Source organism: Pelodiscus sinensis, chromosome 2 (genome assembly GCF_049634645.1).
Source record: "Pelodiscus sinensis isolate JC-2024 chromosome 2, ASM4963464v1, whole genome shotgun sequence".
Taxonomy (NCBI): Eukaryota; Metazoa; Chordata; order Testudines; family Trionychidae; genus Pelodiscus; species Pelodiscus sinensis.
The window spans coordinates 223,966,459-223,983,722 of NC_134712.1; the positions used below are offsets into that span (position 1 = coordinate 223,966,459).

Here is a 17,264-nt window from a genome sequence, read left to right on the forward strand (position 1 = left end):
TAAGGGGTGCCCCGCTTGCAAAGAAGTTCTGGCTTGGAGTGCCCTGAGTGCCCACACTGGGCACATCACACCACTCGGCCATCAGCCCGGCTGCACTTGCCGCAGGCTGCCATCTGGGGAGAGGGAGTAATTGGGGGGCTGCAGGAGAGCTTCCACCCCCAGAAGCCCGCAGAGCCAGCCCAGTCCTCCCCATCGGGGGCTCGTACCCCATTCCTCCCTCACCTCCTTCCACTTGCCCTTCCCTAGCCCCCCTTCTTCTTGATGTACAAAATAAAGATAACGTTTCTTCCAACATTGACTCTGTCTTTATTGAACAAAACTGGGGGAGACTGGGAAAAGGAGGTGGGAGAGGGGAAGAGAAAGGCTGGGAGAGGGGAGGGCAACTAACATGATCAGGGGTTGGGAACAGGTCCCAGATGAAGAGAGGCTACAGAGACTGGGACTGTTCAGCTTAGAAAAGAGGAGACGGAGGGGGGACAGGATAGAGGTCTGTAAAAACAGGGGTTGGGTGGAGAGGGTGCATTCAGAAAAGTTCTTCCTGAGATCCCATAAAGAAGGACTAGAGGACACCAAAGGAAAGGAATGGGTAGCAGGCTTGAAACTAGTAAGAGAAAGTTGTTCTTCTTGACAAAGCAAATAGTTAACCTGTGGAACTCCTTGCTGCAGGAGGCTGTGAAGGCTACAACTAGAACAGAGTTGAAAGGGAAGTGAGATCAAGTCATGGAGGTTGGGTCCATGGAGTCCTATTAGCCAGAGGGTAGGAGTGGTGTCCCTGCCCAAAGTTTGTGGAAGGCTGGAGAGGGATGGCACGAGACAAATGGCTTGGTCATTGTCTTCGGTCCATCCCCTCCAGGGTCCCTAGGGTTGGCCGCTGTGGGCAGACAGGCTACTGGGCTAGATGGACCTTTGGTCTGACCCAGGACGGCCATTGTAAGCTCAGGGCTCAGTGTCGGGGGTCTCAGTGGACCCCCTTGATTTTCATGCACACCTGGTCCTGGGTGGCCAGGCTGGCAGCTCTCCTGCCCTAGACGGCCACTTTCCTGTGTCTAGTGCGGAGATCGTGGACAAGGTCCACGATGTCCGCACTAGCCCAGGAAGGTGCCCGCCTCTTGCGGTCCAGGGCAAGCTCCCGGGAGCCGCCAGCCTGGTCCCGGCAAGAGGGGGTGGGCTGGGGGGCATCGGGTGGGTGGCTCTGTGCCGTGCCAGGTGCAGGGTCTGCTAGCTGGGTGCTGGCAGGCTTGCACCTGGCACGGGCACCGTAGCCAGCCCGTGCCCCTTTAAGGGGTCCGGGGCCGGGAGGGGGGCATAGAGTTTCCCTGGTGTTGGCCAGAGTGGCCACCAGGGAAACCTGGGGAGGGCTAGCCTCCCACTAGTTCGAACTAAAGGGCTACACAGCCCTTAGTTCGAACTAGCTAGTTCGAACTAGGCGTTAGTCCTCGTAAAATGAGGTTTACCTAGTTCGAACTAAGCGCTCCGCTAGTTCGATTCAAATTCGAACTAGCGGAGCGCTAGTGTAGCGCATAGGAAAGTTAGTTCGAACTAACGTCCGTTAGTTCGAACTAACTTTCTAGTGTAGACATACCCTCAGATATGAGGCAAAATAAAATATTTAGCAACAGATGGTTTTCTTGTTTCTATTCTTTCACACTAATAGTTGCAATATCTTATATTGTTCACAAATATTGTCCAAAACCAAAGTTTGTCATCTATGATGCCGTGATGAGTTCATTGCTCAATGAAAGAATTGTCCAAAGAAAAGAGGATGGATGTTTAAGATTCCATTTTGACTCCCTGAAACAGAGCAACAAGTGTTGTTTATAAAATAAAAAGCGAATTAAATGTCAAGAATTATTTTATAATTCCTGAAAAAATGTGCACTTGAGTTTAGAAGTTTTTTATTTTTTTAGATTACATTTGTTTTAAAATATAAGGAATCCTTCGAACAAAAGGCTTCTAGGCTTCTTTTGTTCTCTTTAATTTTCATTGTACAATTTTTTTTTTTAATCAAGTTTTTCCTTGGTGGTGGCTAAGGGCTAATATTAAAAATACAAAACAATCACACACATTTAAAGTAAACCTATTTAAAATATTCTTAAACTATTTGTTTATTTATAACTAATCTATGGCTGTATATAACAAACATTGATAAGTTTAGTTGTGTTAAATTCAATAGAACCAAGGATGCTTATGCACTGCAGCAGGGGTGTGATTGCACCTTGTGTAAACAGCTTTTCTTTAGATAACTTGCTAAAAAGAGCAGTGAAAATGTGGTCATTCTGGTTTCAACATTGGCTGCATATGCCCACTTTCCCCTACTAGGTTCTTACTAACTTGTGACCCAAACCACAGTCTATGCAACTGTGTCATTGTTGCTATTTTTAGCAACCTAGCTAGAGTACAGCTAACATGGATACCTTAACACAGTACAGGCAGTCCCCGGGTTACGTACAAGATAGGGACTGTAGGTTTGTTCTTAAGTTGAATCTGTATGTAAGTCGGAACTGGCGTCCAGATTCAGACACTGCTGAAACTGACCGCCAGTTCTGACTTACATACAGAATCAACTTAAGAACCCCAGGCGTCCCCAAGTCAGCTGCTGCTGAAACTGATCAGCAGCTGATTCCAGGAAGCCCGGGGCAGAGCAACTCTGCCTGGGGCTTCCTGTAGTCAGCGCTGGTCAGTTTCAGCAGAAGCTGACTTGGGGACGCCTGGGGCAGAGCAGCTGGGGTGCTACTGGACCAACCCAGCAGCACCCCATCTGCTCTGCCCCAGACGTCCTGATTCAGCCGCTGCTGAAACTGACCAGAAGCGGCTGAATCAGGACCTGGGGCAGAGCAGCTGGGGTGCTGCCGGGTTGGTCCAGTAGTGCCCACGGGCGCTGCAGGACCAATCGGCAGCGCCCCAGCTGCTCTGCCCCAGAGTCCAAAACAAAAGCCTGGTCTGCTGGGGGGGGGGGGAGCACACTAGCTGCGCCCCCCCCCCCAGCAGACCAGGGACACGGGGAGCAGAGCCGCAGCGGCAGCGGGGTGCCGCGCCTCTGAGGCTTTGCTCTGGCAAAGCCTCTGAGGCGCGGGACCCCCCGCGGCTGCGGCTTCAGTCAGGGTGCCTGTGGTCTGCTGGGGACCGTCCCCAGCAGACCACAGGCACCCGGACTGAAGCCGCAGCCGCGGGGGTCCCGCGCCTCTGAGGCTTTGCCAGAGCAAAGCCTCAGAGGCACGGGGAACCGCCGCTGCTGCCGCTCCAGTCTGGATGCCTGTGGTCTGCTGGGGACGGTCCCCAGCAGACCACAGGCACCCTGACTGAAGCGGCAGCAGCGGCGGTTCCCCGCGCCTCTGAGGCTTTGCTCTGGCAAAGCCTCAGAGGCGCGGGACCCCCCCGCGGCTGCGGCTTCAGTCCGGGTGCCTGTGGTCTGCTGGGGACCGTCCCCAGCAGACCACAGGCACTGGGTCTCATGCGGCATCAGCGGGGGTTCCCGCGCTTCTGAGGCTTTGCTCTGGCAAAGCCTCAGAAGCGCGGGAACCCGCCCGCTGCTGCCGCTTGGGTCCCGGTGCCTGTGGTCTGCTGGGGACGGTCCCCAGCAGACCACAGGCACCGGGTCTCATGCGGCAGCAGCGGGGGTTCCCGCGCTTCTGAGGCTTTGCTCTGGCAAAGCCTCAGAAGCGCGGGAACCTGCCCTCTGCTGCCGCTTGGGTCCCGGTGCCTGTGGTCTGCTGGGGACGGTCCCCAGCAGACCACAGGCACCGGCACCCAAGTGGCAGCAGCAGCGGTTCCCGCGCTTCCGAGGCTTTGCTCTGGCAAAGCCTCAGAAGCACGGGAACCCGCCCGGTGCCCCTGGTCTGCTGGAGACGGTCTCCAGCAGACCAGGGGCACCGGAGCAGCTTACGAACGGGGCTTTCTCGCCCCGACTTCCGGGGCGAGAAAGCTCCGTTCGTAAGTGCGGATCCGACGTAAGTCGGGGACTGCCTGTAGTCTCCAACCTTTTTAAGCACAAGATCACTTTTTAAATTTAAGTGCAATCCACGATCTGCCTCAAACCCAAATGTCCTGCCCCGCCTCCTTTGTGCCCCTTCTGTGAGACCCTGCCTCTGTTCACTGTCCTCTCTCCCTTTTCCATTCTCCCTCCCTTTCACCAGGCAGGAGCAGAAGTTTGGGACACAGGATTTGGTCTTGGGCTAAAGGATTTGGAGTGTGAGAGGGGCTGTGACGGGGCATCCTCACCTCGCCCCTTACCCGCGGCTGGGGAAGCCCTGGGCAGATGCCCCGGCGGGGAGACTCGCCCGTGCACCGCCTGCTCCCACGCCACAAAGGTGTCGCTCCGGGATGACGTCAGCGGGGATGACGTCAGGGAGACCCCGGGCGAGCGGAGGGAGCGACTAACGGCCCCACCCCCGGGGAAGGAGGTGGGGTGCATAACGTCCCAGGACGGGATGCGGGGCGCCCGCGTTGGGTAGGGCCGGAGCAAGCCCTCGAGTCGGCACTGGCCCGTGATAGGCTGGTCAGGGCGGCGGTGTCCATTTTAAAAAGGGCCTGCTGGTCCAGATGGGGGGAGGAGGAAGGTCCGACCCTGGTAGGAGGGCCCGGGCAGGAGCGGAAGCCCCACAACAGAGCCGAAGCAAGCCACACTTGCCCTGAGCCGGCGCGGCCCCACCAGCAATCCTGTCCACAAAGGGGAAGGTAGGCGCCGTGGCGGAAAGGCCTACTTGGGGGAAGTAGCCCAGGGCAGAACCCGGTGTGGTTGGCGGGTCGGTGAGTTTAGGCTACTCGCCCCACCGACCGGACCGGATCCTCACCGGGATCTGCGTCCTTAGGTCCCTGGTCTGGGGCCCCCCTTCTCCCTGCCGCGGCACCACTCTGGGCGTACCGAGGGGGCCACAGCGGCGCTGAAAAAAGGGTTTAAGAGGGCCTGGCTGATATGGGAAAGAGAGAGGTTATGGCCGGTGATGAGCTCCCGAGACGGACTGTAGGCGGCCCTGCATGGGACCGAGTGAAGACAGTTGAATAGGGGCACTGAGGCACGGTGTGGAGGAGGCGGTGACAGGGACGCCTTGTGACTGGGGCTCTGAGCTGAGCCTGGGGCAAAGAGTTGAGGTGCAGTAGGGGGCTCAGGGTACAAGCACTGTAAAGGAGTTTGGGTCCAAGGGGCTCAGGGCTAGGACAGGGGATTGGGGTATCAGAGGGGGTTCATGATTGGGGCAGGGGTTTGGAGCAAGCTGGCTCCAGCTGGGCACTGCTTACCACAGGTGGCTCTTGGGTGGTGGTGCAGTGGGGCTAAGGCAGGCTCACCCCTGCCCTGCACTATTCCCAAAAGCAGCCAGAAACTCCCTCCATCCCAAGCCCTATTGTGCTCCCCCTCCATTCTGTGGAGATAGGATACAGAGTAGGAGGGAGGCACCTGACATCAGCACCTCCTCCTCTCCATTCCTTGCCCTGCACAGCAAGCAGAAGGTTGTGGGGGGGAAGGGGGAAGAGGAGGCAGTTCTATGGCAAAGGGCAGGAGGTGTACCGCAGTGAGGGAAAAGGCAGCTGAAGTGTTGTGCTTGATAGTCCCTTGGCCAAACCAGTCAGGATCACCTGTCAGAGGCTCCAAGATCTACTGGTTGGTGACCACTGCCTTAACACAAGTTGCAAATCACACCCTTGGTTACAGTTTAGATGTAGTCAAAGTATTTCCAGCAGTGTTTGATGAGTTTTATGCTGTGAACAGATGTGCAATAATGTCTCTAAGGGGAACATATTTGTGATATAAGGTCACAATTACATTTTAAAATACTTTTAATTACCATACTTTGCCTAACATTGTCAAACAGTTTCATATTTTAAGGTCAAATTAGAGCTAACCAGTAATTTACATTTTTTACATTACACAAAGTTTGCAGACTCTTATAAGTGGAATGGCATGAAAAATGTAGCTTTAAAAATAAGTTATTATATCATAGGCACTTTCATTAGCAATGATTTAATCAGTGAACTGCTTTAAAGGAGGCTTGAATTTGAGGACAGATTTAAAGATCTCTACCTTAGCACAGTGTTGGATACTTCACTGGAAAGTTTTCATGATACCGAAAAAAAAAAAATTACTGCTTGCACAAGTCATTAGGGGCTCAATGTGGTAGCCAAAGAATGTTGAAATAGCTGACATAAAACAGCTCGCATCCATTTCTGGAATCTAAAGGATTGTTAAAAGATCTTCCTAAATAAAATTTTCATGAGGAATAAATTTTGAAATTTACATTATCATTTTTAAGGTTATATTGTCAAGGAAATACGCTGTTTTATTTTTTACCTAAGTTATCTTACTATATATCTTTAAAATGTTTGTCTGTCCATTAGGCTGTGAGTCCATTGTTCAAGAACTTCTCCTAAACGGTGAGCTAGGACCTCCGAATTTGGTATGCAACTTCTTCTTGTCATAACTTAAAGCAAAGTCGGGGTTGGTTGTTTATTTTTTCTCATAAAATAGAAAGGGAGAGGTTGGTGGAAGGAACTTGTACTACAGTATGACCATATGGGGGCAACAAAGGGCCAGAGATGGGGACCAGGATAGATATAATCCTATTGGCCCATCAGGGGTCAGGGGTGGAGAAAGCGAGAGCTATTTACTGTATATTTAAGAGTTTGTGTGTCTCTTTGTCCCTCCCGCAGCTGTGCCCTCTGCAGATACAGCATCCATGGCAAGGTGTTTCTCATCTGGTCCCAAGCTGTTGCAGTGATAGTGGGCTGGGGTTGTCCTTTCTCCCCAGGACAGCCTGCATAGGGACTCCCTGATCCTCAGCACCACCCCAGGGCAATGATTTAGAGGAAGAAAAACAAAACTTATTTGAGTTAAAGACCCAAGCAACATCAGGTAAATCTTCTAGCATTAAACCCATAAAATAGCAATGTGTAAATAGCTTTTAAAAATTACAGGAATAAACAATTTTGTACTTTAATAAAATATCAAATGGTAACATCCATTATTTTATTGTAAAATTAGGCAATAAGGGAAGCAGTATGTTTGTTTGAAATGTCACACTAACTGGTACTCAGCATATTACCTGCAACATTTTTCGTTTTACTTAAAGTGCATTGCTAGGCAACACATCACATGCCAAAGCTTGTCCAAGAACAGTGTGCCTGTAGGGAAACACATCTCCCTGGCAAACTGTTCAGGTGTTATCTTAGTGCTGTGCATGGGGAAGCAACACTTTGTACTCTCCTTGGAGACAAGTATATTCTTTTTCTATACACAAAATATTCTAACGATCTTTTTAGATTTTGGTATGTGTGCGAGAGTGGCACTACTTGTGAGAGTAAGACTTTGAAGAAATAGGACTTTGGCAAGGAATCTGAGGTTCTACACTGACCAGGCCAAATAATGAATCTTCATTCTGTATGGCTTTTTTTAATCCCTGTTTAACCAGATAATTAATATGCTCATTCAAAAAATTAGCTTAAGTGCCCTGTTTATAGTAAAATTTGTAGCAAACATATTTGAAAGTTCTTGTTTGCGGTGTTGTGGCCATGAGAGGCAGGGTGGGTGAGGTAAACTAAACTACCTAATCTACCTTGCCTCACGAATATTCTTGTTCTTTTCTTTTTTTAACTGAAGAAAAGCAAAGTAGATGGAAGCTAAGATTCACCACTTTTCCACTCTTAATTTTACAGTGGTGTGTTTTCAGGTCAAATGAAAACTAAGTTCACCAAGTACTTTTGACCAAACCTAAAGATTCATTGGTCATGTTGAAATGAAAAAAAAAAAGATTTTGAATTTTAGGCACTTTTACAAAAGCTGGTGATAGAGTCACAAAAGGATTAGAGGAGGACCCAGCACTTCCCCTTTAGCTCACTTGTTAGGGCACATAGCTGGGTATTGGGAGATCTGGGTTCAGTTCCTGTTCTGCCCGATGTGGGGAAGGGATTAGAACTTGGACTATCACTTTGCTTATTGTGGATTTTGATGCTAAAGTTGCTAGTGCTGGAGGAGAAATGCTACATTCCCAGAGAGTTAGTTTGTCACCCTTTCCCCCCTCCTCCTTAACTTAGCTGTATCAAAGGAAGAAAAGCAGAATGCTCAGTGGGAATGGAGGGTGTGTAGAGGTTTAGCACTGTAAGAAGAGTTGACCTGTTGTTTGAGGCTTCAGGACAGCCAAGTAAAGTCCAGCTGCAAGTAATCTGCTGCTTCTTGGGACAATAGAAGACCCCTTTGCAGCTGGTGGCAAGGAGGAAGTAGACCCCTTCAAAGCTGGTGATGGTGTGGAGGTGGAGTGAAAAGGAGTACTAGAAGCACTCCTGCCTTCTGTGATTAGTGTTGCCAATGTTCATTATTTTATAAGGAATCTCATACTATTTGGTGTTTTCCCAAAAGCCGCACACATACCGTCCTGTTATTATGTAAGGCTCTCAGCTTTGATTACAAACACAAGCAAGTCCCTAGCCATCATGGCTTTGATGAAAATCTTGGAAAAATGAAAAACATGGAACCTAAAGTCAAACACTATAGGCAATAAAAAGAACCCCACATTTATTTTCTAAAAATCTCATGATTTTTGAATGCTTGAGGTTGGCAATACACCAAAAAAGCCGTGAGCTGCCTGAACCTGCAGATACTATAGAAAATATTAAATTGATGTGTTGGTGATTAGCCCTGTTTAGTTTTCAGTGAAGTAAGGCACTTATTTTCATGACAAAATTTTGTAATGGGAATAAATTCTCTCTCTAAGGTCACATCTACACAGCAGGGCTAAAGCCAAAATAAGCTATGGGACCCAGCCACAGGACCCCTCCTGCCTAGATACTCATCTCCACTACACCCCAGAGCCAAGTTGCATGGCACCTCCGCCCCCAGATGCCCATACCTCATAACCCTCAGAGCCCAGGAATGGGCACTGGGTGAAGCTTAGGGTTGCCAGATGATTGAAACAAAAATACCTAACCCCCCCCCCCCCAAAAAAGTGAGAAAAATCCATTGAAGGGGGGAAAAAAAAGGGAGGGAGACTAAAGTTGTTGAGGAAAAAAAGGACTCCAAGGACTTAAGCCAAAAAAAAAAAAAAGTTAAAACAGCATGTCCCCTTTAAGAGTTAGTGCAGGGATAGGAATAGAAGAGCAGTTGCTTCCCCTAGGTCTTTTGGCCAGCAGCCATTTTGTGCTGGCAGCCTTGGGGAACCAGGTAAGCATGGGAGCTGGGGGCCGGGGGCGGTTTGGTGGGGGGGGGGAGGAGTTCCGGGCGCTAAGTGTTTGTAGGGTTGCCAGGTGCCTGGCATTTTTGCCTCCTGGCCGGGGAAAAATTCAGAAAATACTAGACATTTTAGGTGTCTGGTAGTCTCTGAATTTTTTTACTGGACAGGAGCTGAAAATACCGGGCTGTCCGGGTGAATACCGGACATCTGGCAACCCTAGTAAAGCGTCTGCTTGGGGAGGCAAGTTCCCCAGTCTATGGGCCCTCCCATACTCCACTGTACTAAGGGCAAGTCAGTTGTCCTGCTGAATACAACATTACATATTCTGGAATATGGATATTTTCTTTGTCAATATTTCTAACCGGTTTTTATGTTTTAAATGTACTCTTAAGCCTTCATAACATGATGATTCCAGATTACTACATAGTTAAACTCACTGAAACAAAAATATTATTTTAAATTTAATCAACCAAGTAGTTTAGTGTGTTTATAACAAAGGTCATTGCTTTTACAAAAAGGGAACACTAATTTATTTTGTGTGATTTTCATAACTATTTCATGTTAATGAAATGTCACTCTGTTTATCTTAAAATATATTTCCAAAGATTTTAGGCATATCAAGGGCTTTTATATCTTAGTAAGGAACTGATTTTGGTGAAGGAGTCTCTTAAAACTAGTTAATCAGTCCGAAAAGGGAAACTCATTTGTCCAGCTATTTGGCAGAAAAGGAATGTCTTCCCTTTAAGGGCTCTCTGCAGTGGGGCTGTGTGAAAGGAGAGTAGGGATGGACAGGAAGATGAGTGCTCTTTTGAAGAATTTATTTAAAAAACTACTAGGTGGCTGCACTCTCTGCTCATTACGCTCTCCAACCCCCTACCTGTCCGCTCCAGTCAGATCATGGCCTCCCCTGCTACCCATGCCGCAGCAGGAGGGGGGCTGCTACAAGCCCTTCCTGCAGCCAGATGGGGGCTGGACCATGAGGGCTGGACCGTGAGGCCTGCCCCAGGATCGAGGTCAGGGAGAGGATGGTGAGGCCAGATGGGGCCTGAGCTCCAATTGGGCAGAGTATCTGGCTGTGGGGAGGGGTCAGGAGTGGACTGAGGTCACATTGTGTGGCTTGGGGTGGGGGGAGGGCAAGAGCAGGGAAGGTTCAAGAGCGGGCTGGGGGGCAGGAGCAGGAGTAGGCTGGGGACAGGGTGTGTGGCCAAGAAGGAAGGTGCAGGAGCAGAGGAGGATGCAGGAGCAGGCTGGGGGAGAAGGCAGGAGCATACTGGGGGTGCAGTGGAGGAGGGGATGTGGGAGGCACTGGGGGTGCAGGATCTGGGCAGGAGGGCAGCAGAGGCTTTCCATGCTGCTCTAATGGAGAAGCCACCACTGTTGCCTGCCTCAGGTCACTCTGTGTCACCCTGCCCTCCTTCCCCCGCTTTCGCAGAGTCAGAAGGGGAAGCGGCAGCCATGGTTCAGGCACACCTCCTTGGTGCCCACAGCACCGCACACACTTCTCTGCAAGCTGGGTCCAGTGCTCAGGGCTTTGTCCTCCTCCTTTCCCCCCCAGGAAGCCTGTACTGGTGCTGTAATCTTGCTGGTGGGGGAGAGGGAGGAATGAGGCTGGAATGCCAAGCAGGCAGCGGCCTGAGCGCCTGGCCAAAGGCAAGCGGCAGCGGTTAGTGTCAGGGCCCTGGACCAGGAAATAGAAGCGGGGCCAGAGGCAGCTGCCACTGCCGCCCCCCGGCCCTCCTGCAGGGGAGCCAGGGGTGAGCGGGGAACCCAGGATGCCACCTGAGGAGGAGTTGTGGGAGCCCTGAGCCATAGCTGCTGCTTCCCCTTCTGACTCTGAGGAAGCTGGGGTGGGGGGGGGAGGAGCGGGGCGATGCAGAGTGACGTTGACATCACTCTGTCGTTCCTCTGTTTGTCAGAGGCTGGAGATGGATGGCACGAGACAAATCGCTTGATCTTTATCTTCAGTCCACCCCCTCTGGGGCACTTGGTGCTGGTCACTGTCAGCAGACAGGCTACTGGGCTAGATGGACCTTTGGTCTGACCCAGTATGGCCGTTCTTATGTTCTTATGTAAATTTTTATTTGTGTGTATATATATATATATATATATATATATATATATATATATATATAGCGAGGGAGGGAGGATATGTCTGAGGATCCAAGCATTGAAGGCTAAAGCTGATAACTCAGATTGTGCATCTATCTATCTATGCATGGATTTTTTTAGAGATATAATTTTATAATGTTCAGCCACAAATGAATGAAATATTTAAAGTAAATTTTAAACTAAGGTCTTGTAACATAGTAATGCACAACTGGGGTTGAGATGCCTGTTAAATGGTTTAATTACCACTTAATGGCACTTTCACAAGTTCAATGTTACGCTAATAGGTCTGGCAAGCAGGAAGGCTTTTCACTTTTAATTTAACAGATCCACTTCCAGGGAAGTCACCAGTCTGCAAGCTGCAGCAGCTGCTGTGGGAGCCTTCAGGAATGGTCAGAATAGGGATCTGAAGAGGGGAGAGGTCGAGCACTAGGACCAAGGGGAGTCACTGCCTCCCCTTGCCTCTCATTCCTGCCACTCATAAGCTCAGGGTTTCAGAGAGGAAAAAAAAGCCTGATGTTGGGTCCCAAACTTATGTGATGGTTCCTGCACACTGCCTTCTTCCTGAAAGGTATGCTCTGACTGCCGCTGCCCAGAATCTTCCTCTAGTGGCTACCAGTGGCGCTACAGCCCATTTCTGCAGGGAAAAAGGAAATTCTGCACACAAAGTTAATGTTGTGCAAATTCTGAATTGTTCAGTGGCAGAGAATTCCCTCAGGAGTAACATCTATTAAGGATCTCAGATACTGAGGTGAAATTCCAAATATGGGAATCCACTTAGGCTAAAATGTTCATGTTCTCTAATTTATTATAAAGCACTATGAAAAATCTTCCTTTATATACAAAATGTCAGTTTTGCAATCCTGCTTCCTGAAAAATACCAAATGTATCTAACGCTGAGTTCTGGCCAAATGGTAAGTTAACCATTTTCTTATATTGTTCTGATATTTGCCTTCATTTTAAAATTTTAATACAATATGTTCTAATATTTGTGGCATGGCCAAAAGATTATTTTAATAAGGTTAGTGTATAAGTCATTTCTCAGATCATGCTGAAAAAAGGCCTGCTGATCTGTGAGGTGGAGTGGATGAGAAACAAAAACAAAGCTGCTTTTACTGGAAGTTGTTTTGGAAAGTTACTGTAAATGAAGCACAAGGAAAATCTTGTGCAACACTGAGAGCATTGGGTGAACCTGATTAGCTCATGTAAAAGTTTATTTTCCTCCTAAAAGGAAAGTCTATTATAGCAGAGTTGTTTTCTCCTGTAAAAGAAAATTAGGTTGTGTGATTGCTTGTTGTGTGCCTGCTTGATGGAAGTTTAATAATGTGGTCCATTTGGGGGTGTGCATGTTCAGTTTAGTGCCTTGCTAGGTGAGACTGAGAGCTTCCTAATGACGCTTTAGCATGCCATCCTTTGATCTATTATCCTTTTAGAATCCCTTGATGAAGGGTGGGGCTAAGTTATGAGGAACTAAGGTTTAAAATGTCAGCTCGTAAGCAAACAGATAGTCAGCCAATGGGACCAATAAAGACGGGAGTTTTGCGAGGCAGTCCTCCAGACAGAAGGGTAATGCCCCTTGAGATGAGATAGTTGTCTGCTAGTTTGTTGTTTGTGCTTGCTTGGCTGCCATTTGCCTTACTGTTTGATGCTTATAGTATGGCCGGTTTGTGGGGTTGTGTGCTGAGCTTAGAGGCTTGCCAGGCAAGGCTGAGAGCTTCCTCATAAGGTTCGAGCATGTCATTCTTTGACCCCTAGTCCCTTTAGGATCTCTGGATGAAAGGGCAGGGTTAACTCAGGGAGAACAGGGGCTTTTAAAACCCAGTTTGTAAGCAACCAGAGGAGCTAGCAAACAGTGGAGTACTGAGAGAGGGAATATGAGGGCAGATATTCCTAATAAACACTCTCTAAATATAGGCTAATACCATGCCTCCCAAAAGCCCCTTCCTCGCCCTGTCCCAGAACACACAAAAAACCCAAAGAGTAAAAAAAAAAAAAATAATAATAATAAAAAAATCAGGCGAAATTCCAGCAGCAGAGTGAAGGCTATCCAATTTATTACACCGAATGACATATTTATGACTTATTTGCCTTGTGGGCAGGTAATACATATATGCATTTGGTGCAAGTGACTCGTTGGCCTCAGAGACTCTAAGTTGGTTCTTGTGACCAGAATGCCTGACTTGGAGGAGCTGAGAGAAAGAGGTACATAGAGAAGACTTTTTGGGACACACTAAAGCGGTCCCTCCCCGAGTCTGATAGCCTTCATGCTGATAAAGAGATTGAAAGTCCCAGGGAAAGAGACCATCAAGCTGGCACAGAGTGAAACGTTCCCATAGTTGAGACCCTCATTCAAGATGATATCATTGCTTCTTCTCGCACTGAGGATACTCCTGTGGCGGAGGAAACCCCAGTGGTTAGGAGAAAAAAGGTAGTAGTACGGAGGGTTTGACTATTAGAAAAATATATAGCTGGGTTTGTGATGACCGGGAGAATCAAAGTAGAACTGCCTGCTGGGTGTGATGGTTGCAGCCCTCTTGAAGGTGACATTGGGGGAGAGTGGAGAGAGGTCCTAGAGGCGAAATATAGGCTGCTAGCAAAGAGCTTAAAGCCCAGGACCTCCGTAGTAGCATTCTGAGAATGCTAGTTCTACACACAGGGCCAGTTTGAAATCGAGACCTGTAGGCCCTCACTGTGAGGATAAGACATGGTGTTTGGTCGAGGAATTTCGGTTTATTGTGCAACCTTTTTGGGGACAGAGGAGCATATCCAGGAAGAGTGGTCTTCACCCAAACAGAACCAGATTGTTGGCATGTCAAATAGAAAAGCTTGAGGAGGTGCTTTTAAACTAAAGGCTCAAGTACAAGGGAAGTAAAAAGGTGAGGAGGAGCACACAGTTCACAGACACACCGAGGAGAGGATTTACTAAGGAGATGCTCTGTATCTTAGTATAGTCTTCTAGTCCTTTCTATCCATCCCTACCGAATCCCCTTTCACTCCCTATTGAAGAGAGCCCTTCTCTGTACCCTTTTCAACACCAGTGTATCTCTTGAGAGATAATGTTAAAGTCCCATTCAATTATAACACTTGAAAGCAGACAACTACATACAGTACTGACAAATTGTATATGTGTTTGTATACAAATGCTGGAAGTCTAAATAATGAAGTGAGTGAACTTAAGTGCCTAGATTAAATGAAAATACTGATATAATAGGTATCACAGAAACTTGGTGGATAATCGGTGGAACTTGGTAATACCTGGGTACAAAATATATAGGAATGACAGTGGGTTGTGCTGGGAGGAGAGTGGCACTATATGCAAAAGAAAGCATAGAATCAAATACTGTAAAAATATTAAATGACTTGAATAGTCCTGTAGAAATACAAGCAGTAAGGAAATCCCATGCCTGAATTGGAAAGATGTAGCAATAGGACTATACTACTGATCACCTGACCAAGATATTGGCAGTGATTGTGAAGTGCTCAGGGAAATTAGAGGGGTACAAAAACAGAAAACTGAATAACGATGGAGGGTTTCAATGATTCCCATATTGACTAAATACTTGTCATCAGGTTGGGATGCGGGCATAAAATTTCTAGGAACCATTAATTTGTACTTTTTGGAATAGCTCGTCTTAAAAGCAATAAGAGGAGAGGCATGTCTTGATTTAGTCCTAATTGGAGCACAGGATCTGGTCCACAAGAGATCCTGAAAATAGTTGAATTGTATGGTAAACCTGATGTAATTAAATGTAACATCCTTGCAGTGGGCAAAATTCCAAAGAAACCCACTACAGAAGCAGTTACACAAAAAATGAGGCGGCAAGTTAAATGAAAAATAAAAAGATAAGAGTGAAACACCTTGCGAGCCTCATGGAAACGTTTTAAAAACCACCATAATAGTAGCTCAGATTAAAAGTATACCTCAAATAAAAAAAGGAAAAGGTGAAACAAAAAAAATCCGCTATGGTTAAACAGAGTAAAAGAGGCCATTAGAGACAAAAAAGATGTCTAATTGTTAAGGGATGTCTAATGCTACTGAGGAAAATAGAAAGAAGCATAAACTCTGGCAAGTCAAGTGTAAAAGTATAATTAGGTAGCTCAAAAATGAATCTGAAGAGCAACTATCAGCAAACAATTTTAAAAAGTACATTGGAAGCTGGAGGCCTGCCCAACCACCAGTGGGGACTCTGAGCAACTAGGGCAGTAAAGAAGACATGGCCGTTGCGAAGTAGCTACATGAATACTTTGCATCAGGCTATACTACAGAGGATGTGAGGGAGATTCTCACATCTGACTCAAACTTTTTAGCTGACAAATCTGAGGAATGATCCCAGGTTGAGATGGTAATAGGGGACGTTTTGGAACTGTAGTAACTAAGGCTAAGATTTTGTGTCACACAGTTTTAGTGAGTCACAGACAGGTAACTGTCAATAAAGAAAAATTAATGGAAGCCTGTGAAATATTTATGACTTTTACTAAAATATGCATGAAAACATGACGAGCTATAAGGTTCAAACACTTCCCTGGGAGGAGGGGGTGGTGCTGACTTGGAGTGGCAGGATCCCTGCACTGCCTGTGGCTTGGAATGTAAGTGCCCTAACCTAAGAAACAAGGGAGGGAGCCCCACAGTTCCCAGCTGCCACAGTCAGTGGGACCCTGTTGTTCGCAGGCAGGGTGGGCTGAACTCCTGGAGGTCTGTGGCGGTCACTTGTGTGACCTCCATGTCAAAGTCATAGCCTCAGTAATAAGTCACTGGAACCAGATGATGATCTCACACAAGTTCTTGGAAATTCAAGAACTGCTAACTCTGGTATGAAACCTATTGCTTCACTTAGCCTCTCGACCAGATGGCTGGAGGTGTATGAAATCTATTGCTTATCCCAGCCTCTCAACCAGATGGCTGGAGGCTAGCTAATGTGATATATTTTTTTAAAGGCTTCAGAGGCAAACCTGGCATTTACAGTCCAGTAACCCTAACTTGGGTTGAAACTAGGGATGTTAAGGACTAGTTGACAAGTAGACTATCCGATAAGCAAATGCTTATCGGATAGTCAGTCTACAAGTAATTCCCCCTTTTGCTGCCTCTATAAGAGGCAGCAAAGAAGAAGGAAGAGGGGGACAGCGCTGCAAAGCTGAGCCCCAGAGTGTGCGTGCTTGGAGCCTGGGGTCAGCTGGGGACTCGCATTAATCAATAACTGATCAAAAAAAAAGATGGGAAACAAAGGCTAAGAATAAACTGTCACCTTTCACAATGGGAAGAGTTAACCAGAGGGGATCTCCAAGGATCTGCACTGTACAACATATTCAGAAATATCCCCAGCTGACTCTGGGTTCCACTGAAATACCACACAGAGCCCAGGATCAGCTGGGGAGTCCCCAGCTGATCCCGGCTACACATGGCCTTTCAAATCAGCAGTGCAGCATGGAGCCTGGGGTCAGCGAGGGACTCTGAGTCCCCCGCTAACCCTAGGCTCCATGCTGTGCTTCCACTTTGAAATGTACAAGAGCCCCAGTAGGGGCTCTTGTACATTTCAAAGGAGGAATGTGGAAGTGCCTATTGACTAGTCGAGTAATTGATGGAAATTCCATCGACTACTCAACTAGTCATTTAACCATTACTTAACATCCTTAATTGAAGAATACAGTTTGTTGGAGAAGAACCAGTATGGCTTTTTGTAAATGGAAATAAAGCCTCATTATTGTATTATATTTTTTGAGGGGGTCAAGAAACATGCAGACAAGGGTGATCCAGTGGATATAGTGTCTGTGGAATTTCAGAAAGCTTTGACAAAGTCCCTCACCAAAGGGTGTTGAGCAAAACAAGTAACCATGGGTTTTAAGAGGCATCTGTTTTTTCATGGATAGATAACTGGTAATAATAATAATAAAAAAAGATGGGAAACAGGCTAAGAATAAACTGTCACCTTTCACAATGGAGAGAGGTAAACAGAGGGGTTCTCCAAGGATATGTACTGTACAACATATTAAAAAATGATCTGGTAA

At 47.4% G+C, this 17,264-nt stretch overlaps 1 protein-coding gene and 1 long non-coding RNA gene across 2 annotated transcripts in view; both read left to right on the forward strand.

Moving 5' to 3' along the window:
• Positions 1-17,264, forward strand: part of KIAA1217 (KIAA1217 ortholog) — a 549,474-nt gene that overhangs the window by 46,170 nt on the left and 486,040 nt on the right. The gene's annotated exons all lie outside the window — the stretch shown is intronic.
• On the forward strand, positions 3,796-8,920 carry LOC142827364 (uncharacterized). The gene is made up of 2 exons (XR_012902075.1): positions 3,796-6,389; positions 6,643-8,920. It is a non-coding gene; the product is annotated as an uncharacterized LOC142827364 (long non-coding RNA).